A 25508-nucleotide genomic window follows, 5' to 3' on the forward strand; every position below is an offset into this window, starting at 1 on the left:
TGATCTTTAATGGCATGCCATGTCTTGCAACAATTTCATCCAAGTTTACTTGTGTGTAATTTTCCATTGGAGCTGTTTCACGCATGGCGAGAAAATACGCACTTTTAGTCAGAAGGTCCACGATTACCCAAATGCTATCATGCTGTCTAGCAGTCTTTGGCAATTTGGTAATAAAATCCATGGACAATTCTTCACATTTCTATACAGGAACACTAAGACTTTCTGGGTTCCGTAAGGCTTTTCGTGCTCTTCCAATGTCTCTCTTTAATTCAGGCCACCATTAACCATCACTTACATAATAGTACCATTTACTTGTACCAGGATGTATTGTCAGTTTAGACTTATGGGCTCCATCTAAAATTTTCTGTCTTAATTCGCCGATCTTTGGAATCCATAGTCGATTCTTAATACCTCCAGTCCTCGTGGATCATCAAGTAAAACATCAGTATAATGTATCATCCCTTATTTCTTCACATTTTCTGGCTTTAAGTGTAACACTAGTCAAAATAGTTCAATAGACAATCACATGTGATTATGCCAATCATGTAATGTGATTATGTTAACCTAGTAATGTGGTAAGAATGTTATGTAGTTCATGATAAATTATAATACAAATATGAACTTCCTTTATGATACAATTCAAATTATACGTCCATACGATTCCAAAAATATTGAGAACATCTGAATCTGACTTCGCATGAAAAAGTTATGATAAACCGAACACTATAAATCTCTATAATAAGAGGAATTTAAAATAGGCTTAGAATTAGCTATTTAAGTCTAAAAGAGAGTTGTATTACTCATAAATACCTATGCGTTCATATAGAGAAGGTCAAAAACGGAGTTCGTATGGAAAAGTTATGGCATTCCGAAGATTTAGCTTTTAAAAACCCGAAACTAGCTAATTCACGATGTGAGTTTTATGACGCTCACGACATTCTGTCATAATTCGGAATCCAGAAGCTGCGAGAGGATAAGATCCAATTCACGACGTGAGTTTTATGACACTCACGACGTGAGGAGTCATTCTATCATAATTCGGAATCTAGTAGCTGCGAGAGGATAGGATCCAATATTCACGACGTGAGTTTTATGACACTCACGACGTGAGGAGTCACATGGCCACCTTCCGAAGCTAGGGACGCAAATGGCAAGTCTATGGAGTGAATTAGGTAGACTCACGACGTGAGTCTTATGACACTCACGACGTGAGTGTCATAAAATCCTACTATAAATAGCAAGATCGACCCATTCACTTCCTTACACCATTTCTCTTCTTCCTCTCTTACTTGCTGAAGCCCGCTTGCATCCCGAGCCCCGACGAACTCGCACGCTGACTGTTTCACTTAGATATCATAAAAACCACGCTACTAAGGTGAGTTTCACGGCCCCACTTTCTAATATTTCGGGAGAAAACGCATGCTAGTCATTGTATATATGTTATTATTATATGATAGTATATTAGTATCAAGATATATAGTTATAATAACCGAGATATAGTTATTTCGTATCTGAAAATATACAACTATCGTAACATTGTTAACATGTTATTGTTATAGTAGTATATTAATGTTGATCTTGAGTTATACTTAGGATTCTATATATATTTTGTGTGCGATATAGTTCCGAAGTTATATTCCACTACAAGAAAAGACCCTTTTACGACGCGCTAACCACGACACTCATTGATTTATGTTACGCAAAGGAGAGTGACATTAAAAATGTGTCGTCTGTTCAAAAAATTAAGTATCTATGTCACGCATTATTGCATGCCCTTAGATTAGTGTCTCATGTAAAAAAAAAAAACACGGAGGGCACTTTATCTAAAATGTGCGTCCTCTGTGAATGTCGCTTTATGTTTTACTCAAAATGCGCGTTCTTGAAAGGGGGAAACGAAATCCCAAAAAATTAAAACCCCGGCTATTCCATGTGAAAAATGAGAACCCGCTCCTCTTCCAATTAGCAAGAAAGAAGCATAGGGTCTTCGTCTTCCTCTCTCTCTCTCTCTAACATACTACCCAACTTGCAATTTCATAGAGATTGTTATTATGATTTAAGAACCAAAGAAGAAGACAAGCAAGGATAGTACTACTAAATTCCACAAAATCGTAGGGACTAGGGCTTTTTTTTTCAAGAACGGAAACACTTGGTGCTCTCTGGCCTCTGCAACAATCGATCGATGATCTTGCCTCACCTCGTAGGCAAAATCTTTGCTCACTTCTCCTCCAACGACCTTAGGGGTATTTTCCTCCGACGACCTCGGGCTCATGTGACCTCGTCGGAGACTACTCAAATTTCCACACCCTAGCCCGACTAAGATATGCTTTGGTTATTCACTCTTCCTAATGTTTTTGTTCTTCTATTTCTTTAATTTCTCCTCTATTCATAGCTTTGATTTCGATTTTGGATCTTCTCATCTTCTCTTGTGTAAAATCCTAACTGAAAAACTATGCTTGTTTCAATGGCGATTTCCTCCTCATTCCACGATCCTAACTTCTACTCTCTAAGCATCTCAGGTATGCTTTGTTCCTTCTCCCTTATTTTAATTCCTTCTTGTTTGATTTCTTAGGTGCGATATCCTTCCCCCTACTTTTCTAATTCTCGATCCCATTCTAATACATTGTTAGTAGTCGCACATAACACCTCACACACATACTCACATTTAATATTTTGAGCATAAATTCGAGAATATGTTATGGTCTGATAAATTTTTTGTGTGTTTATCTTATCCAGGGTTTGAAATTTTTGTATTATGCTAAATTACATCTATCATGCTGTTACTTTCTGAGGTCTTATGTTTCTTTTATCACAGTGATTGTTAAAGCAAGTAGTGGCCCAAGGTATGTGGTCGGTTTCATAACTGATTCAATTTTGATGAGTAAACAGGTTATATTTCATATGGTTGTTTGTTCAGATTGGTATTCATCCTGATTTTTGCTCAATTATTCAACAACTATGATGGAATTTGCTATGTTCCATACCCGGATTATGAATTTATTGGAAAATTGAATAATTAATCTGGAAAAATACCATCTTTGGATGATTTGTTTGTGATATGTAGATAAGGAATACCATCTTTGGGTAATTAGTTTATCCAGAAAAATCTAATCTTCATATTCTTTGTTTGTTTAAAAAGTAATCCATATTGAAGTTGGCGTTAGGGTTCGGATGTTTCAAGTAATCATCTTTCCGAATTAGCCCCTGTCAATAAAGAAAAATCACGAAAGATTAAAGGGTTCAGAAAATCATCAGAAGTGGCTTTTGTTATTCTAGCACCTAAAGTCTTCAAAATCTTGGAGAAACCTGTTCATGAGTTCCATGGACATGGTGGAGAAATCTTGTCCCTTTCATGGTCTAGAAAAGGGGTTAGTAACTTAGAATTATAACACTTTATTTATATTGGAATTAATAATGGACATATACTTCATTTTCCTTGTTATATTAAATAGGCGATGGATGAAATTAAAACCTCAGAAATACAAAAATTCTACATTTAGGTAGCTGTTTTCTTGGAATACCACCCTTTTATTTCTTGCCTTTCTTTTGTATGTCGATTTCTTTATTAAAAGTTACTTTGTTGAAGGGTATTTATGACATTTGACTGATAGTCAAACACTCCGAGATTAAAATGCTCATTTTTTTTACCTGAGACTAATCTAAAACTTCAAGAGTCTAGTTTACCAAACATAAAAACTAAACTAAAAGCTGGTTAAAAAACATTTATATTTACGACGTACTACAATAGTCTACATTACCCTTGCTAGTCTTCTCTTTTTCTCTTCTCTACCACATTACCTTGTGCCTATATAACATCATCCAATTCTTCAAGGGCATGATGGTCATCTTATCTGTTTTCATGCTATGTTTTACTTACTCCTCTTATGTTAGTGTTTCATCATGTCATTTTTAAATATAAAAAGTGAATTGAAGGGCATAATCGTCATGTTATCAGTTTTCAGTGGCTTTTTGACTAAATTTGGCATAAATGACACTCTTTACCGGTTTTGAGTTCAATGGAATCTAAACCTAAACCTAACCTAAAAGGGTTCTATCTTAATTTAGGAGATAATTCCTAAATAAAATGAACTAATATTTATCTCTCAGGAAATGGATTTATCTAATTTAGGAAAAATATTTTTCTTTTATGCTGTCAAGCTTGCGGATTTGTGGCCAAAAGGGAGCATGAACAACCATGGAATACGAAATGCAATTTGTAGAGCCAAAGAACATCGAAGAACACTATTTCAAGAAAAGGTTTGCAACTCTTGTTAATTTATAATTATTTTATCCAAGGGTATTTTAGACTTTTGACACATAGTAGATGTCAGTTTAAACGTTGCAATTTTATATGGAACTTATCAGGAAGTCTCATTATCCAGTCTACATGATTAAATTAATGGACATATAATTCTCTATTGATTGAACAAAAAACATTGCTTTGTAATGAACCGAGTTAAAAATCGAAAGGGTATATATGGGAATAAAATTTAAGGTAGATTTGTCAAGATTGTACGGATAACTGCTGATTGGATAAAAGTCTTTTGGTCATGTTCAGTGGCATGAAAAGAAGCCTACTGCAGGGCTGGATAGCAATCTCCATGAAGAAGCTGACTTAGTTGCTGAACATGGAAAACCGGTAAATGACCATAACATCCCTGATCTAAATTTTCCGGACAGTGTTGTCCCTGGCACGCCTGAACTTCATCGGAAACTTGATGCACCTGCAAAAAGGTTCAGCCCACCATCATCAGGGGATTGCTGAGTTGTATAGGACACTACCTATGAAACTGTATATAAATGGTAGCATTTATGTGACCATAATGCCCCTGTTCTAAGATGTTTTAACCACTCAAATGTGCATGAATCTGTTGACCAGTTATGGTGGTTCCATGTTTGTTGTGAAGATGATGTATAGTGTTTTATAGGTATATAAGCTCACCTTTTTCTCTGTGTTATTAGCTCTGAGTCTAGTATTTATCTTATTAGCAGGCTAAACCATGTAAGAGTCTGTGGGTAAGTGGCATCAGCAGTTCCCTTTTAACAATATTAAAATAAAAAATGGAAAACACGAAAGGAGCTTTTGTGGGTGTAAAAAATATATTGCATATTTTATCCTGTTTTGACTATGGCCTCTATATATGAATGATATAACAAGACCAGGGTCCTCATTTCCATGATCCAAAGGAAGGAAAACATTTCAGAATTATGGGTCCACATGATTCACCATGGTTGGCACCAGATAGTGGTAAAAATTACCCTGATTCTTCATATTATGGTCCCAAAAGGCAACAGGTTATAACCTAGTTCTATTTATTCCCTTTTTGCATTTAACTTAGGATATGGTATCATCTTTCTGTTTTTGCATTTTTGTTTATTGCAATTATGGGCTATTTTTGTCTTCTACTAGTTATGGGGATTTATTATTATTATTATTCCAATAATGGTGTATTTTGGTCTTTTAATAAAAAAAGAATGGAATCGAGTACCTTTTAGGAATTGTGAACATGGAATAATATGAACGGAATTTCGTTGATTTGCAATGAAACATGAAACAGAATGGAATAATTTACATCCTTTGTGGTGTTTATACAACCTAATTTATTTATGGAATCTAACATTGGTTTTTCTTTGCTATCTGTATTCACTATCATTGGTAACTTTTTTTACTTTTCAATTGATAATAGTAATCAGTTTGTCAAAAAATATAATCAGATAGTGATGTTGATGATGATACATGAATTAGTTTATCAACATAGTATTTATGGAATCTAAACATAGTTTACTGTGGGTGCTGGAGTTGGTGGTGGGAGCTCTGGAAACAAGATGCCAACTCTAGAGGAATATGGTACCAATTTCACAAAGCTAGCAGAAGAGGTGCTTCTTTCAATGTATTAACAACAGTGGTAAGTAAAGTCTTAATATTATGAAACTCTTTTGCTTAAACGTATCTTATTGAGTTGTAGCTGAATAAACATTAATTTAATTACGCAGGTTTTGAAGTTTTTGATGGAAAAGATTAGTGTTAATGCTCTTCGTAGAAAAGTATGTTGGTATTTTAGGAAATTTGGCTAATAATGTAGTTAATTATCTAAAAAATGTATTACATTGCTGTCACATTTGTTGATGACTTTCATTGCTTTCACAATTGATTATTTATATGATATTAATTTCTATGCAATGTATTGTATTTTTTGTATATGGTATTTTATTTTCTATTATGAGACATGAAATGCAAATATAAATTGAAAATTAGTAAATATATAAATAAATTTTTTTATAAAAAAATTAAAATTACGATACGCAAAAATGTGTGTCATCTTCGTTTATGACATAGCCTTTCTTGACAGCAGCTTCAATGATACACATTGCGTTTCATAAATGCGTGTCGTAAATGCGCGTCGTCTATAGACGTCGCGCAAAAGCATGTCATCTCTCGTTATGACAGGGCCTTTCTTGACACACATTTGCGCGTCGTCTGAAAATTTTACGATGTGCATTGCGTGTCGTAAAAGGCTGTTTTTCTAGTAGTGTTCGTAAGTTTTATATTTTAAGTTATATATTATGTTGCAATTAATGGTTTTATGTCAAGATAAAACTAGATATGTTATATGTTGTTATTATTAGTTTTATGTCAAGATAAAACTGGATATGTTGTTATTGTTAGTTTTATGTCAAGATAAAACTAGAAACGTTATATGTTGTCATTATTGGTTTTAGGTCAAGATAAAACCTGGTTTTTACTTCAAGATATAGCTGTTATATTGCCTAAATATTATGAAATTAGGAGTAATGTTTTAAAGCAAAGTCTAGTAACTTAAGGTTTTAGACATGAAAATGCTTTTGTTGTTAGAGCTATAGGAAGCCATCGATGTGAAAGACCCCAACTTTTGTAGTTATGAAAGACCCACACATTCATACTATTTCAAAAGATTTCTTAAGTTACTTCTTCAAAACATGCTACATGCATATTTATAAAACAATATTTTATATTGATAAAGTGATTATAAAAGATTAGATACAAACCGACTAAGTTTTATTACATTTCATGTCTACCCAGGAATCTACTATTCATATACATACATGAACATTTAAAATACAGAGAAATAGTATTAACTATTCTAAATCTTTCAGCAGTATAAAACTGTAATGGATACTCATCACCTGCAATTGTTAAACATTGAGAGGAATAAGCGATAATGCTTAGTGAATTCAATAAATAGATACAATATAATCTTATGCCTTACATATACCAATATGACAGAAGCAGAAGGGAACAAGAAGACTTATGTGAAATCATGTGACAAGCATTCATATCAATCAAACACATTATTCAAAGATATACTTTTCAATGAGACATAAAGATTTCAATACTTGATATGCATCAATAAAGCTTTGGCCCAATTGGCACAGAAGACATATAATTTCTGATTAACATTTTGGTAGATTTCAGGCTTATAGTCATGTCTAACCATTTGCCAATAGCATAGAATAGAGTTCATTCTCTTACGGAGTCATGCTCTACATGGTCAGAGGCTACATACCATTCTTATCTAACCTTTCGCCAATGCCATAGAATAGAAGTCATTCTCTTACGGAGACATGCTCTACATGGCCAGAGGCTACGTACCAGTACCAATGTGAATCTAAGTCCTTTCACTGATCACATGGTAAAATGTATTATAATTGCTATAAACATAGCAAATAAAATAACACGGGAGAATAACTCAGAATAATAACACTGAGAATCACATAACACATATAACACATGACATACAATTTTTCCTATATATTGAACTCACCTTAAGTTAACCGGGGGTTAAAATAGTAATTTGGACAACATTTCGGCTTTAAATATGACTTTCTATGTTGAAAACTAGGAGCTTAATTGAAAACCGAGCTCTACGAAGGTAGGGCTTCAAAACCGAAAAGATAAAATTTTTGGGCTTCTCGGGGGTCTCGGGACGTGTTTCGGGTGCTAAAATTGATACCGGGGCTTCGGGAAAAGCCAAAATAGTCAAAATATGGAGAAGGGGGCTAAAATTGGAAATTTTCAAATTCTAGCCGGGAGGGTTCGCACCCTACTATTTATAGAGCCGAGGTTTGGATCTGGAGGGGCAGGTGGCAGCAGCAGCGAAGACCACGCAATAACTGGAGCGAGGTTCGGTGGCCAGGTGCGAGGCTCGGAGGGTGACATGCTTCAGCTGCGAAACTCGGACAGGTATGCGGCACGCGTCGCTCCTCGGACGCGCCACGACTCCGATGATGCAGCTACTTCAGACGCGCCACGACTCCGATGATGCAGCTACTTCATGCGAGGGACATGGCAACAACGAAGGGCTTCGGTGGCTTCGCAGGTTTCGGACACACATAGGGGCAAGTGGCACTGCGAGGCGAGGCCACGTCTCCGGTAACGCAACTGCTTCGTGCGAGGTGACGTGGCTGCTTCGTGGCAGTTACTATTCCTGTGAAAGTCTTCGGATTTTGAGCCCCGAACTTCTAAAATCCATAACTTTCGCATCCGAGTTCCGTTTTTGATGTTCTTTATATGCACACGTAGCTAAAATTACGCTCTACAACTTTTTTTTAGACTTCGTCGGCTAATTTTGAATTTATTTTTAATATTACTATTTTTAATAGACCAGGACAGGAAAATCCGTTAAAAATTCAAACTTCTTCATCCGACATCCGTTTTCGTCAGACTTTTTACTGTTGTACTGTAAATGATGAGACCTTCTGTCACACCCCGAAAATCAAAGGCGGAAAACATTTCCGGGGTGGACTCCACGTTGTGTATCAAATCCAATGTACATATCAAGCGAAGTAAAACACAAAACATTACATTACATTACATAGATATCATTACATCAGTTAAAAAGTAAAGTAGTACAAGTTTCATAGTTACATAGTTTATACAAAAGAAAGACGTGACTTCCATTCTATCCGTCTTCAGTAAAAGAACGCAGGGATACCTGTCTAAGAAAAACTTGAGAATACAAGCAGTTTGAAAATTAGCAAAGAGCTGGTGAGTTCATTAGCGGTTTGTATTTATGAAAATGTGCAAGATTCCTTTTAAATTCTGAAAAGGTTACGACCCAAGAAAATCCCATATTTTCTTATAAGTAATTATTAGTTAACTGATTACTCACACGGTACTAGATATGCGTATTCACTAACCCAGGAAAATCCCATATTTTCCTAAAAGTAAGGTTTTAGTTTTTAAGATCACATTGTAAGTTTAACTCATAAAACTATATACTGAAAATTCATGGGATTACTATCCCGTACCAAATATAAGACAGTTTGACATACACAAAACTATAGATAAATGTAGATTTAAAGCTATAGGACTATCACCCAATACTAATTATAGATTCAAACCATGGGATTACCATCCCGTACCAAATATAGATTTAAAACCATGGGATTACCATCCCGTACCAATTATAGATTTAAAACAATGGGATTACCATCCCGTACCAAATATAGATTTAAAACCATGGGATTATCATCCCATACCAAATATAGATTTAAAACAATGGGATTACTATCCCGTATAAGATATAGTTAAAAACCATGAGGAAAACATCCCGTGCAAGTTATAAATACCATATAAAAAGTAGATACTGAATCGAAACAAATTCAAAACGATACTGTGAATAGACTTATATTAATACATATTTTGAGTCGGGTAACCATGCTAATACGACAATGAGACCTCCTTGACGCTTGTCAGATGTCGAATGATATCCAGAAATTTGTCACCCCAGGCGTGCCCGCCTAACTGTAGCTAGCAGTTAAGGTGTGGGATTGTCAGTCCCGAATAGATCTATTCACAAATTCCTTGCTCTCCCTCCAGGAGACTCTAGTTACACTTCCGGGGAGGGTTTACTGATCATCCATAAAGGGTAGTGACTATCTCACAAACTAGTACTAAACTATTCACATGGTTCTCATACGATATCAACATACAAAAGATTATGAAATGTAATACAGCGAATATAGATACGTACAATGAAACTATCTGACAATACATTGAAATAATGCGGAGATAAACTGAATCAGACGTAGTTTATCTAATAACTTTATATACACATTAGTACATGATAAAACGAACAATAAAGAACCCCAAATTATTCCCATAATAATTTGATTAGTTTGGTTATTTTCTTAACTAAAATCCATTTAGTTGTAATTGATAAATTATTCCTTATGCTCAGCATAATACATAAGGAGTAAAAGTATTTATAAATTTGCTAAATATTATTTGAAACACATCAAGGTTAGGTTTTGAAAACCGTTATAGTTTGCTTGTATTCCCCCCTGAAAACATTGAAAAACATGAAAAACAGCGTAGGGGTATGAACTCACCGGACGTGGATATGTGTCGATTTCGAATGCTAAACGTCGAATCGAGGCCTGATAACACACGAGGTTCCTATGTCAAATGAAATGGAATACAAATATATCTAATAAGATTTACAATCTCTAATTAGATATGAAGATACACTCCAACGAACGAAAACACCTCAAAAATGGGTATTTGGAGTGACCCGGGTGACATCTACGGACGGAAATTGAGGCGAGGGACTTGGGATTTGAGTTTACTCCCCAAGAGTAAACTCCCAAATGATGGTTACAGCCTAAACACCCATTCCCCAAGATATTACGGCCGTAAACTCATGGTGGGGTGGTTTATGGTGTTTAAGGGGGTCACAAATGGATATTAACACTTGGAAATGCTTGAAATAATTTTACCTAAGGCTTGGAATGGATTAAAATCACCAATTGCAACACTTAAGGGAGTTTACGGCCTAAGCATGGGGTGTATGGCTGTAAACTCTCATATCCTCTTGAATAAGTGTTTTTAAGGTCTCAAAATTAATCACATGTGATCCTAAAAATTCCCACAAGCCTAGAAATGAGTTTGGGGCACCAATTGACACTCTTTTAGGAGTTTACGGCCATGGGGCATGTTCTATGGCCATAAACTCTCAAATGTGGGGTTTTGATGTGTTTAAGGTCCTTAAACTATTTTTGGTTGGTCCTTTGATTTATTCCAAGGCTTTTGGTGGTGTTGGATGGCTTTCTAACACCTTGAAATTGAGTTTACACAATGTTTTAAGGACTTTACGGCCCAAGCACAAGTCTTGGCCGTAAAATCATATAAATCCCTCAAAAATTATGTTTAAAGTGTTCCAAGGCTAAAGCAATTATTCTAGAAGTCATATCCATGTCTTGTTGAGGTTTTGGAAGGGTTTAAGGTCATAAAAACCCCATAAACATGAGTTTACGGCCCAAGCATGTGCCTTGGCTGTAAACTCCTTCAAATGACTCAAAATCCATGTTTAAAATGTTATAAGTCCATTCCATGAAGCCATCTAGCCATATTTAAGGTCCAATTGTGTTTAGGAAGGGTTTTTGTGCTCCAAAACCCATTTTATATGAGTTTATGGCCTAGGATGGTTCCATGGCCGTAAAATCATGAATGTGGTCCTAATCCATGTGTTGAACTCGAATTTGAAGGCTAGGAAGGTTACATAACAAGCTAGGGAAAGTACCTCAAAGATATGGAGCCTTAAATTGATGATTTGGACCCTTAAACTTGGATTTAGGAGTGAGGTTAGAGAGAGAGTAGAGAGAGGAAGAAAAAGCTTCAAATGGGTGCTTAAACACTTTTATATAGGTCCTAAAACTTGGACACGGTGGAATTCTACCCGATACTGACCTTAAACGGGGCTTTTGGTCACACCCGATTAAGTTACCGTAACCCGACGGGAACGTTTCTAACTTTTTGAAATAAACACTTTTAGGTTAATTTCATGAATTCCAAAGGGTTTGGATACTCATTAAATTATAATAATCATATAACTATAGATAATTTAACCCAAAGTGAAAACAGAACGAAATTGATAACGGTGAATTTTTCGGGTAGAACAGGTTTTGGCGACGAACAACTTCGGGTTGTTACATTATCCCCCCGTTAGAGGGAATTTCGTCCCGAAATTCAATGAATAAGATATAGATCATGAATTTGGAATGAGACATGGATAGACTTGTTGCCTCGGATCTTCACGTTCTCAAGTGGAACCGGGTCTCCGTTGGGCGCTCCAGCGAACCCTCAATATCGGGACGCGACTTTGTTTCGCACATAGACTCTCTCTCAATCTACGATCTCAATTGGTTTTCTCATGGGAGTTTCAACCTTGGACGACTTCGATTTGCTCAAAAGAAATCACTAGGGTTTCATCAGGCAAGTGCTTCTAAAGATTCGGAACGTTGGAGACAGGATTGACGTTTCTAAGTTCTGAAGGTACTCGGAGTTCGAAGGCTATGGGGTGGATCCTAATGAGGATCTCGAAGGGTCTATTGTACCACAAACTTCACTTTCCTTGCTCTCGATAGTGTGCCATGCGTTTCCAGGGCGAGACCATTAGTAGAAAGCGATCTCCAACTTGGAATTTCTCAAGGTTTGCATTGGACATTGGTATAACTCTTCTATCAATTTAGTGAAGTTTTAAATTGTTCTCATAATAGTTGACAAAACCCAAGAATTGACCGGTTTTCTATGGGCGTCTTCGGTGCCGATCAATTATCTATTCCTTCGCCCTTATGAGAATCCACGTGTATGTCTTCATTGCTAACTACATGACCAAGGGAGAATGGTTTGACCGAATGGTATCAATACGAACTCTTAGTGATCATATTGAGCCTTGAATGCTGCCTTGAAGCATCACTCTCATGATCTCGTAGCTGATGGTGTCTTGACCTAAGGTATATCTTCGAGGAGTAGCTGGCTCCCTGAAGTTATCGAATAAGTCATCTATTCGGGAAAAGGATATCGGTTTTGACGGTTAACTCATTAAGCTGATTGGAGAACTCCCGCATTTCTGTTGGAGTAAAACGATACGGAAGTTTGGCTACGAGGATAGTTCCAGGGATTAGATTGACATGAGACTCGACTTGGCGTTCGGAAGAAATTCTTGGGAGCTCTTCGGGAAGATATCAGGGATACTACAGTTTTCGGGGATGCTCTAGAGATCTTTAACTTTTTGTTTCTCGTTGATTGCATGGATTAGGAATACCTAACACTCCTTTTTGCAGGAGTTTTTCGAGCTATGATTCAGAAAATGATGCGAAGATTTGGGCCAAGCTTGACACCATATTTCATGAGGGTTCGATCAGAGGGAAAAGTTGAGACGAATAACTTTTTCATAACAAAGTGTATCAATTTGATCAGGACTCAACTGATACTTGCCAAAGATAACATCAAAGCTCTTTATTAAGACTGACATCAGGGCAATGAGGAAAGAATAATTACTCAATGTAAGGATGTAGCTTGAGGATAAGTCGCTAGTGCACTCATTCTCACTGGTAACCATATTGACGGAAAATGTTTCGGCTATTAGACGAGGACTATATTTACGAAGATATTTGAATGAATGACTAATAAAACTTTCTTGACACTAGATTCGAAAAGAATGCGAACATAAGAATTGTCGAGAAGAAATTTACCCGCGGTGGTGGGATCAGCGGCTGCTTCCTCTTGCTTCATAGTTAAAACCATCTTGGCGTTGTTGATGTTGTTGGGGGTTGTTGCTTTTGGGCAGTTTCGCTTGAAATGCCCAATTTCTCCACAACTATAGCAGACTTGCTTGATACTTGATTCAGAAGTTTGTTCGAGGTGTTGGACTAGTGTTCTGTAGCTTCTAGCAAGATGACCTTTCTTGCCACAGCGTTTGCAAATCATCTTGCAACATGGGCCAGGAATATAATGATGATAACTACACCTACTGCATCAAGGGAGATTACCAGCATACCCAGTGACAGGTGCTTGAGCCTTAGACAAAATAACAGGAGTAGTAGTAGCTTGAACTATAGGAACAGCGGTAGGATTGGTAGCAACTTGGACTGCCACATTTTTGAGCTTCTTGGAGGGTCCTTGGGAACTGTGACCTTTTTGCTTTTTACTCTTATCGTTTTCATTTTTATGCTCCTGAACATTTTCATGGTTTTGGGGATAGGGGTTATATCCTGGACCAATGGACTTGTTAGCGTTCAAGATCGTCATTATAGCCGTCACTGCAACAGAAACAGCCAGCTGGAACATTACAGGGTCGAAGCGAGATGAGGGTGGCGACGGAGGGCTGTTGTTACTTGAGCTGGATCCTACCTTCGAAGACATTTCGATCTAAAGTGATTAGGAAAAAGAGGATGGTAAGTCCTCTACATTAAATCAAGAGATATGAAACAAGGGATATCTCTCTAAGAAAAACATACAATTCTATTAAGCGATAAAGCAGGAATGAATTATCAGGGCTGATAAATTATCGTTAAAGGAATGATCGAGGGGCAATGCTTGAATGAGGAATTTCTACTACAAAGTTGGATCCATAAATACTCCCATAGTATTTCACGATTCACCTCAACGACGACTCGCTGTTTGCGGTATTTGGGTAAGTTTTAGGTATGCTGCATTCCACAGTCACTCCCAAACACATGTTGGCCGTGTCTTGAATGAATATAGTTGATCAGGCTATATTGATCCTAGACACGACTACATAACTGCCCAGGTTTAACTGCAGCATACAACACCCAATTATTTAAGTTCTGTTCTACTTATAGATACGATTCTCTACGGCTAGGATACTTGTATACTTTTTGAAAATACTTATATTTTGAAGTATACTTTTAGTTCAGCGTACTTAGGCCCCTTAATGTTTATAGTCTTATACCATGTAAGGTTTGGTATACTCAGTTCACTATATACAAGGGCTCTGATACCAATCTGTCACACCCCGAAAATCAAAGGCGGAAACATTTCCGGGGTGGACTCCACGTTGTGTATCAAATCCAATGTACATAGTAAGCGAAGTAAAACACAAAACATTACATTACATTACATTACATAGATATCATTACATCAGTTGAAAAGTAAAGTAGTACAAGTTTCATAGTTACATATTTTATACAAAAGAAAGACGTGACTTCCATTCGCTCCGTCTTCAGCAAAAGAACGCAGGGATACCTGTCTAAGAAAAACCTGAGAATACAAGCAGTTTGAAAATCAGCAAAGGGCTGGTGAGTTCATAAGCGGTTTGTTTTTATGAAAATGTGCAAGATTCCTTTTAAATTCTGAAAAGGTTACGACCCAAGAAAATCCCATATTTTCATATAAGTAATTATTAGTTAACTGATTACTCACACGGTACTAGATATGCGTATTCACTAACCCAGGCAAATCCCATATTTTCCTAAAAGTAAGGTTTTAGTTTTTAAGATCACATTGTAAAGTTTAACTCATAAAACTATATACTGAAAATTCATGGGATTACTATCCCATACCAAATATAAGACAGTTTGACATACACAAAACTATAGATAAATGTAGATTTAAAGCTATAGGACTATCACCCAATACTAATTATAGATTCAAACCATGGGATTACCATCCCGTACCAAATATAGATTTAAAACCATGGGATTACCATCCCGTACCAATTATAGATTTAAAACCATGGGATTACCATCCCGTACCAAATATAGATTTAAAACCATGGGATTATCATCCCATACCAAATATAGATTTAAAACAAGGAGGTCCCGTGCAAGTTATAGATACCATATAAAAAGTAGATACTGAATCGAAACAAAGTCAAAACGACACTGTGAATAGACTTATATTAATACATATTTTGAGTCGGGTAACCATGCTAATACGACAACGAGACCTCCTTGACGCTTGTCAGATGTCGAATGATATCCAGAAATTTGTCACCCCAGGCGTGCCCGCCTAACTGTAGCTAGCAGTTAAGGTGTGGGATTGTCAGTCCCGAATAGATCTATTCACAAATTCCTCGCTCTCCATCCAGGAGACTCTAGTTACACTTCCGGGGAGGGTTTACTGATCATCCATAAAGGGAAGTGACTATCTCACAAACTATTACTAAACGATTCACAGGGTTCTCATACGATATCAACATACAAAAGATTATGAAACGTAATACAGCGAATATAGATACGTACAATGAAACTATCTGACAATACATTCAAATAATACGGAGATAAACTGAATCAGACGTAGTTTATCTAATAACTTTATATACACATTAGTACATGATAAAATGACCAATAATGAACCCCAAATTATCCACATAATAATTTGATTACTTTGGTTATTTTCTTAACTAAAATCCATTTAGTTGTAATTGATAAATCATTCCTTATGCTCAGCATAATACATAAGGAGTAAAAGTATTTATAAATTTGCTAAATATTATTTGTAACACATCAAGGTTAGGTTTTGAAAACAGTTATAGTTTGCTTGTATCCTCCCCCCCCCCCTGAAAACATTGAAAAACACGAAAAAGGGCGTAGGGGTATGAACTCACCGGACGCGAATATGTGTCGATTTCGGATGCTAAACGTCGAATCGAGGCCGGATAACGCGCGAGGTTCCTATGTAGAATGAAATAGCATACAAATATATCTAATAAGATTTACAATCTCTAATTAGATATGAAGATACACTCCAACGAACGAAAACACCTCAAAAATGGGTATTTGGAGTGACCCGGGTGACATCCACGGACGGAAATTGAGGCGAGGGACTTGGGATTTCAGTTTACTCCCCAAGAGTAAACTCCCTAATGATGATTACAGCCTAAACACCCATTCCCCAAGATTTTACGGCCGTAAACTCATGGTGGGGTGGTTTATGGTGTTTAAGGGGGTCACAAATGGATATTAACACTTGGAAATGCTTGAAATAATTTTACCTAAGGCTTGGAATAGATTAAAATCACCAATTTCAACACTTAAGGGAGTTTACGGCCTAAGCATGGGGTCTATGGCCGTAAACTCTCATATCCTCTTAAATATGTGTTTTTAAGGTATCAAAATTAATCACATGTGATCCTAAAAATTCCCACAATCCTAGAAATGAGTTTGGGCCACCAATTGACACTCTTTTAGGAGTTTACGGCCATGGGGCATGTTCTATGGCCGTAAACTCTCAAATGTGGGGTTTTGATGTGTTTAAGGTCCTTAAACTATTTTTGGTTGGTCCTATGATTTATTCCAAGGCTTTTGGTGGTATTGGATGGCTTTCTAACACCTTGAAATTGATTTTACACGATGTTTTAAGGAGTTTACGGCCCAAGCACAAGTCTTGGCCGTAAAATCATATAAATCCCTCAAAAATTATGTTTAAAGTGTTCCAAGGCTAAAGCAATTATTCTAGAAGTCATATCCATGTCTTGTTGAGGTTTTGGAAGGGTTTAAGGTCATAAAAACCCCATAAACATGAGTTTATGGCCCAAGCATGTGCCTTGGCTGTAAACTCCTTCAAATGACTCAAAATCCATGTTTAAAATGTTATAAGTCCATTCCATGAAGCCATCTAGCCATATTTAAGGTCCAATTGTGTTTAGGAAGGGTTTTTGTGCTCCAAAACCCATTTTATATGAGTTTATGGCCTAGGATGGTTCCATGGCCGTAATCTCATGAATGTGGTCCTAATCCATGTGTTGAACTCGAATTTGAAGGCTAGGGAGGTTACATAACAAGCTAGGGAAAGTACCTCAAAGATTTGGAGCCTTAAATTGATGATTTGGACCCTTAAACTTGGATTTAGGAGAGAGGTTAGAGAGAGAGTAGAGAGAGGAAGAAAAAGCTTCAAATGGGTGCTTAAACACTTTTATATAGGTCCTAAAACTTGGACACGGTGGAATTCTACCCGATACTGACCTTAAACGGGGCTTTTGGTCACACCCGATTAAGTTACCGTAACCCGACGGGAACGTTTCTAACTTTTTGAAATAAACACTTTTAGGTTAATTTCATGAATTCCAAAGGGTTTGGATACTCATTAAATTATAATAATCATATAACTATAGATAATTTAACCCAAAGTGAAAACAGAACGAAATTGATAACGGTGAATTTTTCGGGTAGAACAGGTTTTGGCGACGAACAACTTCGGGTTGTTACACCTTCGATTCTCATTTAGGATGTATCGGTAAAATATCGCTCGATCTAAAATTCGAGTTTTTAGCTGTCTACTACTAAGTTGAAACTTCGAAAAATCATAACTTCCTCATACGAAGTCATATTTTTGCATTCTTTTTATCAAATTTCTCAGTTTAACGAATACTACGACTTTCATTTAGATTACTAAGGCTAAAAGTAGTTTATCAAAAATTAACTTTTTACGTCATTCGGCGTCGTGCCGGTTTTGTCGTGGATCTTCGGTTGGTCATAACTTCTTCGTTATAACTCGGATTTCGACGAGGTTTTCGGCTACAAGTTTCTAACAAGATGATTTACAACATCAAATAATAAAATTTTACTTATTTCAAATTTTATATTTTCACTAAATTTCACTATTTGGCTATTAATTAGAATCACATAAGACTTCTAATATTTTAAGAGTGATTCTAAACATAGTTTTACTTCATTTCTAGTAAAAACTAGCTGTTAGAACTCAACACTCAATTTTATTCACTTTTAATAATAACAATACACAATTTCAGAACATGTATGTTACAAATACCTCCTCCTTTTGAGGATTTCGTCCCCGAAATCATAACGATTAAAACAATTAGGGATACTTCACTCTTATTTCATTCTTATTTTTCCCAAGTATAATTTGGGCCTCGATGGTGTTTCCACTTGAGAAGCACCAACTTCAGTTCTTTATTACGTAGATTAGTCGTTCTTTCATTTACAATCTCTTCTACTTATTTTCTAGTTTCACCTTGGATAATAGAACCATTTCATCATATATGCTTAACCTTTACACAGATAGCGCACATGAAACACTTCATGAATATCTGCAAATCTTCAGGAAATTCCAAGCAGTATGCTTTCTTACCAACCATTTTTTCTTCCAAAGTAGTATAACGTCTTTTCATGAAATACCTTCAGTATTACTAAATCAACCACCCGGAATTCTACGGGTCGTCTTCTCTTTTCTGCATAGGGAATTTATCGATCCTGGGCCGCTTTCATTCTTTCTCAGAAAATTTTTATCTTGTTAGTGATGTCTTGAATCATTTTAGATCCTCTAAAGATCTTCCGTCTTACGTCACACCAACATATTTGAGTATGAAATTTATGCTCACACAGTACTTTATATACCTTCAATATATTTTCTACTGTTTGGATTGCTCTCTTCTTTTGATCATTTGTCTGAGGATGATAAGTTGTACTAAGAGCAACTCGAGATCCTAATTCTTGCTTTATTCTCACCCAAAAGTGAGGAGTGAAACGAGTATCACAGTCGGAAATAATCTATAGTGGCGCATCATGACTTGCCACAATTTCGTCTAGGTAACTTACGCGTATTTCACTAATGGAGTCATTTCATGTGTGGCGAGAATATATGTACTCTTCATCAGCTGGTCGATAATTATCCAAATGTTATCATTCATAGTTTTCTTCTCATCTTTCAAGGTAATAACTGTATAAGCCGGATAAGTAGAATATCCCTTCGACATAATCTACGAGTTTTTAAGAAAGAAATTTATTATTTTCACCGTAGACATAAATAGGATCTTCCTTTTTGATAGGGATGCATATCATCTCTTTCTAGATCAAGAGCTTTGTGTGGTTCTTTAACAACCAATCCATGTCGAGAATAATATCAAAGATAGGAATTAGGTTAGCAGGAAGATTAGAACTTTCAATTCCTATAACACTAACTCTTTAGGCTTTATCAGCAAGTAATGATATATTTCTTATGTTATCTATATGAAATGATTGGACAACTTCATAACAAGCAATTTGAAAAGAATATGCGAATTTATAAGGCACGAAAGAATCTGAGGCATTGAAATCAAATAAAATGTCAGTAGATCTAGAGTTTATGAGAAAATTACTAGTCACAACATTCGAGTTTTTAACTTACTTCCTTTGTGGTAATCTAAAATGTACGATATTTAGGTTTTAGTTTGCCAAACGATTGTCAAATTCTTTAAACTTCCTAATTAGTGGCGATGTTCAAATTTGTACCCGCTCTTCATTCTCTATTGAACATTCGATCCTAGTCTTTGAGTTAAAACTCAATTCTCATTGCAGACTCCTGCTCCTTCTTGGTTTATAGACTAAACCCAAGATAAGGTCTTTACTTTTGCTATAACAGCAACTCGAATTGTTTTATTCTAATGACATTTGTATTTATAGCACACAAGACACATAACGAACCAAACTCTTGTAATAGAATCAGATCAAATAAATCAAGCTGATGAAATAAAGAAAATGAAAAGAGTTTGATCAACACGTAGATGCTTTGGAACAGAAAGAATAGCACCACGTATCTCTAATTCATGCTTTCAGACCTACACATCTTTTAGCTTTTGGCACCTCCTCCTTTTTAGTTGGAGTACTCTTTGATTGTTGATTGGCAACTTGACTTCCCGCCATTTGACTAGTAACAGTAGGGAAGAAACATTTCTTGTGGCCAGTAACACCACATAACAAGTCACATCTATGGCTAATGATTGCTCAACTCTTTGATGAAGATAGTTATATTTCTATCGACTACCTCGACCATTTACTTCTTCAGTATTCCTACTGAAGTTTTATCATTATATAAGACATGGTTCTCTGAACCAATCAACTCCTTTCATGGATTTATACTAATTGGACTCAATTCTTTATGACATTAAGATTTGAACGATAATTATCTTCTTAGTCATTACTGAAAAGAAGGTAACGACACACATGAATAAAACAAAATCATTTACTAGCTTCTTGGTAACCTTGTGACTTTTCCTGATCCAAGTGTGAGTCCTATGCTTCCAGTAGTATAGGCCTCTACTACTATTCACACCTACTCATACTCGTCCCAAGTATTGTCTTGCAGTTCCCAAGTCACCATTCAAAAGTTTTCACAAAGCAACTTATCACACATGAATGTGTTCAAACAAATACGTACAACAGTTTCTCGTAGACTTAACTAGGGTTTTCACGTTTCTATCAAACATATATTGGATTACCTATACTCGCCTTTTAGGATTTTTCTCATGCATATGCTCGATTTAATATATCTTAATACTTATCCATAGGTCGATAGAAATTGTACTTCCATTTTTCATACTAATTCTTTCTTGAGTAGTGTCTACTTATAAGACACACTATTCCAAAATTTACTTTAGCACCATGGAGATAAACGGTCTTCTACTACCTGCATCATCTTCTAACTCATGCAATCCATCATGCACTTTTGCTCATTTCATTATTCTTCCTTGACATCGTTATTCTTGTGTCTGAGTAAGTCTAAGTCTATTTCATAGGAGTCTATCCTAAGAAGTTTGCATCTTAGCTGCATCTCAGCAAGCTTTACTAGCTTCAACTTGGTTCTCCGTCATTCCTGACTACAACATCTCTTCATACGATACCATGGGTGTATTTCTTCTTCAATTAAGCATTCTACCTTACTTAAACAAGTTGCTTAACCATTTCCCACTAAATGACTCAATTCACCATCCCAATCTTGTACGTTAAAGTCGGCTTAACACACAATGGAACTTTATATCACAAAGTCTCGGCCTATTGAGTCTGAAAACTTCATTAGCCTTTCTTTTGATCATCATTTAATTCTTCTAAATCTTGCACACTATTCATTGTGATACTGCCGAAGTACTGATCACCGTCTTTAGTTCTTTTGACTCTATTAAACAATCACTTCTTCAATCTGTACATCGGTAGAACAACTTCGTGGATTTGTACCAACACATTTATCTTGTCCAAACGTGTTTCAAACACACATCTTTCTTCCAAAGATGTTATTATATATCTAACATACTTTAAATGTATATTACCGCTCTATTGGTAATTATACACTTATTACGATAACAATTCATATTTATTATTTTACGATATCTCGCGATCATTTATTTATAAACTTATCGATGTCAACTATCATAAGTCTCTTTATGACTCCGAAAAAATTCTATTATGAAAATTCTTAAAATTTTCTAAACCATGGTCAGCAACAGACCTTATGCTTTCTCACATGATAGAATATAAGGCATATCTCTTCTCTATACTCATTTATCATTTAGCACATAATAGAATATAAGGCATATCTCTTCTCTATATTCATTTATCATTTAGCACATAATAGAATATAAGGCATATCTCCTCTTAATATTCTAGTGCTTTCCTTCATTAGGTATTCAACCTAAAATATATCGTATCATCTTTACTTAATAATTCTTGTTTAAGTTTAGAAATTCTTAAAATTTCTGGTTCACTTAAACTAATTTTCTTAAAATTCTGAAGTAACTTAATATCTTAGAATACTAGGGTTTATCATTACCCAATCCCCCACTTAAATATTTCTTATGGTTTGTATCCATATACTTATTATAAATCAGCTCATATACTGAGCTTCCAACAGTTTAAGTCTAAATACCAATCCGTGATATTTAGTTCACTTAAACAATTGCTCTGATACCATGATTGAAAGAGCCCAACTTTCGTATTTATGAAAGACCCAAACTTTCATACTATTTCAAAAGATTTCTTAAGTTACTTCCTCAAAACATGCTACATGAATATTTATAAGACAATATTTTATATTGGTAAAGTGATTACAAAAGAATGGATACAAACCGACTAAGTTTTATTGCATTTCATGTCTACCCGGGAATCTACTATTCATATACATACATAAACATTTAAAATACAGAGAAATAGTATTAACTATTCTAAATCTTTCAGCAATATAAAACTATATTGGATACTCATCACCTACAATTGTTAAACATTGAGATGAATAAGCGATAACACTTAGTGAATTCAATAAATAGATACAATATAATCTTATGCCTTACATATACCAATATGACAGAAGCAGAAGGGAACAAGAAGACTTATGTGAAATCATGTGACAAGCATTCATATCAATCAAACACATTATTCAAAGATATACTTTTCAATGAGACATAAAGATTTCAATACTTGATATGCATCAATAAAGCTTTGGCCCAATTGGCACAGAAGACATATAATTTCTGATTAACATTTTGGTAGATTTCAGGCTTATAGTCATGTCTAACCATTTGCCAATAGCATAGAATAGAGTTCATTCTCTTATGGAGTCATGCTCTACATGGTCAGAGGCTACATACCATTCTTATCTAACCTTTCGCCAATGCCATAGAATAGAAGTCATTCTCTTACGGAGACATGCTCTACATGGCCAAAGGCTACGTACCAGTACCAATGTGAATCTAAGTCCTTTCACTGATCACATGGTCAAAGGTATTATAATTGGTATAAACATAGCGAATAAAATAACACGGGAGAATAACTCAGAATAATAACACTGAGAAGCGCATAACACATATAACACATAACATACAATTGTTCCTATATATTGAACTCACCTTAAGTTAACCGGGGGTTAAAACAGTAATTTGGACAGCATTTCGGCTTTAAATATGACTTTCTATGTTGAAAACCGGGAGCTTAATTGAAAACCGGGCTCTGCGAAGGTATGACTTCAAAACCGAAAGGATAAAATTTTTGGGCTTCTCGGGACGTGTTTTGGGTGCTAAAATTGATACCGCGGCTTCAGGAAAAGTCAAAATAGTGAAAATATGGAAAAGGGGCTAAAATTGGAAATTTTCAAATTCTAGCCAGGAGGGTTCGCACCCTCCTATTTATAGAGCCGGGGTTCAGATCCAGAGGGGCAGGTGGCAGCAGCAGTGAAGACCACGCAGCAGCCGGAGCGAGGTTTGATGCCCAGGTGCGAGGCTCGGAGGGTGACATGCTTCAGCTGCGAAACTCATACACGTGTGCGGCACGCGTCGCTCCTCGGACGCGCCACGACTCCGGTGGCGCAGCTACTTCATGCGAGGTATGTGGCAGCAACGAAGGGCTCTGGTGGCTTCGTAGGTTTCAGACACGCATAAGGGCAAGTGGCACTGCGAGGCGAGGCCACGTCTCCGGTGATGCACCTGCTTCATGCGAGGTGACGTGGCTGCTTCGTGGCAGTTACAATTCATGCGAAAATATTCGGATTTTGTGCCCCGAACTTCTGAAATCCGTAACTTTCGCATACGATCTCTGTTTGTGACATTCTTTATATGCACGCGTAGCTAAAATTACACTCTACAAGTTTTGTTTAGACTTTGTCGGCTAAATTTAAATTTATTTTTAATATTATTATTTTTAACAGACTGGGACAGGAAAATCCATTAAAAATTCATAACTTCTTCATCTGACATCTGTTTTCGTCATACTTTTTACCGTTGTACTACAAATGACGAGACCTTTGATTCTTGTTTAGGATGTATCGGTAAAATATCGCTCGATCTAAACTTTGAGTTTTTAGTTGTCTACTACTAAGTTGAAACTTCGAAAAAACATAACTTCCTCATACGAAGTCAGATTTTTGCGTTCTTTTTATCGAATTTCTCGGTTTAACGAATACTACGACTTTCATTTAGATTACTAAGGCTAAAAAGTAGTTTACCAAAAACTCACTTTTTACATCATTCGGCGCCGTGTCGGTTTTGTCGCAGATCTTCGGTTGGTCATAACTTCTTCGTTATAACTCGGATTTCGATGAGGTTTTCGCCTACATGTTTCTAACGAGATGATTTACAACATCAAATAATAAAATTTTACTTATTTCAAATTTTATATTTTCGCTAAATTTCACTATTTGGCTATTAATTGGAATCTCATAATACTTCCAATATTTTATGAGTGATTCTAAACATAGTTTTACTTCATTTCTAGTAAAAACTAGCTGTTAGAACTCAACACTCAATTTTATTCACTTTTAATAATAACAATACACAATTTCAGAACGTGTATGTTACACGATGTCTACATGAGTAATTATATTCATCAACTAAGATTGGGGATCATAGTGGAAATCCTCTAAACTGTAACCGTTAATCCTATGTGAGCGAGGAAGTCGTGTATAATTAGTATACGGGCTGACAACCCCACTTGTGACTGTTAGCTACCGTCAACCAAAAACAAGTGATGAACTATCATTTTATTTGTTATTGTTCCGGCGTCGATGAAGCGTACAATGTTGTTTCTCATGTTAAATCATGAGTGTATTTGTTATCATGGTAAATCATGAGTGTATTGTTCTATCAGAGGTATTATGTCATAGCAGCGGTTACATGCTTCTGGTAGCAAATTGTAGAAACATTATACCTTGTCGTATACAAGTATTAATGTTAAGTCTATGTTTTCCCCTAGTTATACCATAAGATTAAGAAATGTTTTGGTATAACACTTAATTGATAAGTATACAATCATACCTAATGTTGGAGAGTCAAAATGATACTTTGAAAACTATACTTTTGAATGTGTAAAAATGTATTATTTTATGGAGTCAAAACCTGTGGACTCACCAACTTTATGTTGATGTATTTTAAAATGCATGTGTTTTCAGGAACTTGAAAAGGGTATGTATTCGAACAGGAGAAGTTTTACTAGTATCTTTATGTTCTTTAAGAACCATGTCATAGTCAGAT

This window comes from Lactuca saligna, chromosome 2 (genome assembly GCF_052625555.1).
Source record: "Lactuca saligna cultivar CGN05327 chromosome 2, ASM5262555v1, whole genome shotgun sequence".
NCBI lineage: Eukaryota > Viridiplantae > Streptophyta > Magnoliopsida > Asterales > Asteraceae > Lactuca > Lactuca saligna.